At 47.9% G+C, this 4,772-nt stretch overlaps 1 protein-coding gene across 1 annotated transcript in view; it reads left to right on the forward strand.

Moving 5' to 3' along the window:
* The first annotated feature begins 2,223 nt into the window (after positions 1-2,223).
* GGACT (gamma-glutamylamine cyclotransferase) overlaps positions 2,224-4,772 on the forward strand; it is a 50,273-nt gene continuing 47,724 nt past the window's right edge. The window contains exon 1 of the mRNA XM_010831487.1: positions 2,224-2,311. The gene's annotated coding sequence lies outside the window, so the exon portion shown is untranslated. The remainder of the gene's footprint in view (positions 2,312-4,772) is intronic.

Raw genomic sequence — 4,772 nt, forward strand, 5'->3', positions numbered from 1 at the left:
TGTGGTGTTGGAGAAGACTCTTGAGAGTCCCTTGGACTGCAAGGAGATCCAACCAGTCCATCCTAAAGGAGATCAGTCCTGAGTGTTCATTGGAAGGACTGATGTTGAAGCTGAAACTCTAATACTTCGTCCACCTGATGTGAAGAACTGACTCATTGGAAAAGACCCTGATGCTGGGGAAGATTGAAGGCAGGAGGAGAAGGGGACGACAGAGAATGAGATGGTTGGATGGCATCACTGACTCGATGGACGTGAGTTTAAGTGGGCTCTGGGAGTTGGTGATGGACAGGGAGGCCTGGAGTGCTGCATGCAGTCCATGCAGTTGCAAAGAGTCGGACATGACTGAGCAACTGAACTGAACTGAAGATGATGGATGTTCACTAAACTTGTGATAATCATTTCATGATGTGTATAAGTCAAATCATTATGCTGATTTAATCATTATGCAAATTACCTTAAACTTTCATAATGCTGTGAGACAATTATAAAATAAAACTGGGGGAAAAATAAATGATCATTATATAAAAAAAGAGGCACTTGTTAAAATGCATTTCATTTCGCTGGGTATCACCCCCAGAGTTGGTTATTCAGAAGGCTTGGGGTGTGGGCTTCGAGTTTACATTTCTGAATTTCCAGGTGCTGCTCATGGTGCCCCATCTGGGACCACATTTTGAAAATTACTATTATAAATTATTTTTCTGTGGGTGATTTTTTTGACAGTTAAACTGAATATCTCATCCCACAGAGCCTAATCTATATTGGATCAGACTCTCCCAGCCTTATCTGGCAATAAATGCAATTTAACACTCACCTCCTTACCGTCTTTAATCTTCCTTTATCAGCGGAATTATTTATTCATTTATTTCCCTCACACTTTCTTTTGCTGACATGACCTTCCTCCTTCAAAAAATTAATAAAAATGGAATTTCTCTTCCTTTTGGAAGAGAAAAATTAAGATGATTACAGCTACTCTTTAAAAATGGTATGTTAAAATATACATTAGATGCGGCTTTTTTATATTAATGTAAATTTAAATTTAATTATGGACTTCCCCACGCAAGAAAGAACTCTGTGAAAATTATGGTTTATGAATCTGATCTTTTAGATTTCTTTAGGAATTGCACATCTGTTCAAAACACAACCACATCAGCATTATTGGAAATGTTTGGGTGGAAACCAGATTGTAAAAACCACATGGGTCCAACCCCATACATGAGAGAGTGGAAAGGCAGAAAATGAGTAAGGGGGATTATTTCTAGTCCAACAACTAGTACTTACGCATTGGTCTTTGGGGTGGGGGCAGAAGTGGCTCCCCTCAATCTCTCTGCCAGTCTTTTCACCCAGGTCCCCAGAGTAGCATTGCTTAAGCCCAGAATAACAAAGTCTAGAAAGAAAAAAAAAAAAGTCTTCACTCCTCTCATTGCTGGGGCTCAAATTTAGTCCTGGGATCCAGGGAAGAGATGGTAAGTGGTGATCCCCTGGAGGAGGGCATGGCAACCCACTCCAGTATTCTTGCCTGGAGAATCCCATGGACCGCGGAGCCTGGTGGGCTACCGTCCATAGGGTCGTAAAGAGTCGGACATGACTCAAGTGACTAAGCACGAACTCCTCTAACCACAGTTTTAAGTGAAAATGGAGAATTGGTAAATAGTGGCAGTATCAAGGTTACACGATTATCTGTATCCAGTATCAGTGCCGAGTGGAGTGTGGCTGCTGGAGTGTGGCCTTGGTCATCACCTTGTCCATCTGTCCTACAGGATTCGTGGGCTCATTTCTGTGAGTGTGAGTGTGTATGTGTGTGTGTGTGTGTCCAGGTGGGTCTGGGTCCAATATGGACTCAAGACTGATCCTGGACGCCCAGGCGGGCTACCTTAGAGCGTGTGTGTGTGTGTGTGTGTTCAGGTGAGTCTGTGTGTGTGTCCAGATGGATCTGAGTTCAACAAGGACTCGAGGCTGTGTGTGTGTGTTCCCAGGTGGGTCTGGGTCCAACGTGGACTCGTGTGTGTGTGTGTGTGTGTGTCCCCAGGCGAGTCTGGGTCCAACATGGACTCAAGGCTGACCGTGGACGCCCAGGCGGGCCGCCTTAGAGCTCACGCATCGGTAGAGAAGCCCCAGGTGTGCGCCCTCCGGGCTCCGGCGCGTGCTCAGGTGTGCGCGCGGCCCTCGCGGGCGGGCGGGTACCGCGTCCCGCCTCCAGGGGGCGCCCTCGGGGGCGGCCTCCCGGGGGCGGCCGCCCCAGCCACGGCCGGCCGGGATTTCCGCTCGGTCGCTCGGTCCGGCTCTCCCCGAAGGGCGCCGCGCTCCGAGGCAGGTGAGTCGCCGGGCGCGGGCCGAGCCGGGCCCCTGTTCGTCCCCGCCCCCGCCGCGAGGGGGCCCCGGAGCCTGGGGGCGTCGCACGCCGGCGCGTATCCGGGGCCCGCGCGAGCCGGGGACGGAGGGCGGGGACAGAGCCGCGGCCGTGGCGGGACGCGACGCCTGCGGGAGCGGCTGGAAGGGCGGGGCCCGGGCCGTTAGCGCGTCCACACAGTGCCCGGCGCCGCGCGACGCGGACGCCTCGGCCAGTTACCCAGGTGTAGACTCCTTCTCTTCCCAAGGAAGATGTGATGACCCATCAGAAGGGTCCCCTTGAAAAGGATCTCCCGCTCTGATGCTTCTGTTTTTAACTTTAGAGATCCCTGTTTGCGAGGAGACCAGAAAGCTGCAAAAGAAAAGAGAACGTCTGGCACTTGTCAGTTTCTGAGTTAGGGCTTCTTTGGAGCTGTTAGTGACACCGCTGTTTTTGAAGAAATCTCTTTTACTGCCTTGATTAGGAAATATGCTTATTGAGCTTTCACTCTGTTGGCCAAAGAGAACACCGCAGCCGCACTGGTAACGCTAAAGAGGTGCACGATTTTTTTTTTTTAATAATTAAGTTTATTGGTGCACGATTTTTAAAAAAAAAAACACACCTGACTCCAGGCTGTTAATATTGAACTGATAAGAAAATGAGACTTGGAGCCACGTCTTCTTAAAGCAGGATATTAATTTTGCTTAATGTCCCAGGGAGAAATCTTGGATTAAAAACTAAAAGGTCTCTCTAAATCAGTTGGATTTGACCAATATAAAGTGTAGGTCTCACACACACGTTTTTATGTACTTTTTCCTGTAACCGAAGACTGTTCTCCCTGGTCTCACTCAATTTATTGAAATGCTAATAAGAGACCCCTGCAGGTTGCCCACATTTTCCCCAAATGCCTTGTTTTTCCTAAAACGACTCCCTGGAGAAACCAGAAGTTCCTGAATAAGCAGACTGCCTGGGTAGAGAGCATTTGTGTTTCAAAAGCTGAGTTTGCAAAGGTAAATTAATTTCTAATTGGTGGACCTTTGTACAGAAGTGTTTTGGACTGGCTGACCTTGCAAACCAGAGTCCTGACTATTAGCACTAGACCTAGAGGAGGTGGTTATTCACGCTGACCTTAGGTAGCCGATTGTGGGAAGAAGAATAGAGCAAAGATAGAACGTGGTATTAAGTTTTTAAAATGATCTGTTCATTGCCCTCTTATTTTATGTAGTAAGATCTTGAAAGTTCCAGTCTGGGTCAGCTCTTGCAGGTGGAGTCAAGGCTCTGTACTTGAGGGCTATGTGCTCAAGTCCGCTGGGCCTTTCCAAGGGGCTAGGGCACCAGTGGGCATGGAGATTAGTGCGGCATTGTTTGCAGACGGACGGTCCCAAGGAAGGTGACGACAGGAGGACAAAATTCAAGCCATCTTACTCTTTTCTAGGACCTTCTTCATCCAAGAGGTAACGCTCAGATTAGAGATTTTATGAAGAGAGTGTTGGTTAAACAGGGCCGGCATCTTGTGTAACAGGAATTCGTTCTTTAATTGAAGCTCTCTCTGGTCAGTAAAACTGCTCGGGGCAAGACGACCTTGCCCAGATCGGATCTGAGAGCTAGGCGGAGAGTAGGCAGAGATTACAATGTGGAAGGTGTTATTATGCCCCCATAATATACCCCCTGCAACTGATTTACAGTTAGTAGAAGTCTCGGGTTTGTATGACATCACAAGGTAATAGACATGGTAAATAGCTAACATTTCTGGAGGATGAAGTAAGTGCCCAAGGGCAGTTAGAGCACTGGGAAATGAATACCTGCCAGAGGACTGGGGGAGGTCATAGTGAGGCTTCACCTTGGACCCAGGGTAGAATTTTTACAGGCAGAGGAGTGGAATGGGGACCAGCATTCCTGGTGGCACACTGCCTGTGTGCGTGCAGGCTTAGTGGTGTCCCACTCTTTGTGATTCCATGGACTGTAGACTACCAGGCTCCTCAGTCCATGGGATTCTCCAGGCAAGAATACTGGAGTGGGTTGCCATTTCCTGCTCCAGGGGATCTTGTAACCATGTTGGAGAAATAGGGATGAAACTCTGTAAGGACGGTGGGACTGGAGGCCTGCCTAGAGAGAAAGGCCCTCTGGAGATAAACTCTAGTTTTTGATCAGAGCTCTGATTTTTTATTTGCTTTTTATTAAAGCAAATTTAAAAGGGAAGGGAATGGTGTAATGAACTTCCATATTTCCATCAACTAGATTTAACGATTGATTAAAACAATTTCTGTGTTTTGTTTTTTTTTTTTGGCTGTATCTGCTTATCCTTTTGTTCAGTTCAGATCAGTTGCTCAGTCCTGTCCGACTCTTTGCCACCCCATGAATCGCAGCACACCAGGCCTCCCTGTCCATCACCAACTCCCAGAGTTCACTCAGACTCACATCCATCGAGTCAGAGATGCCATCCAGC

This window comes from Bison bison, unplaced genomic scaffold, assembly GCF_000754665.1.
Source record: "Bison bison bison isolate TAMUID 2011002044 unplaced genomic scaffold, Bison_UMD1.0 scf7180017864527, whole genome shotgun sequence".
NCBI lineage: Eukaryota > Metazoa > Chordata > Mammalia > Artiodactyla > Bovidae > Bison > Bison bison.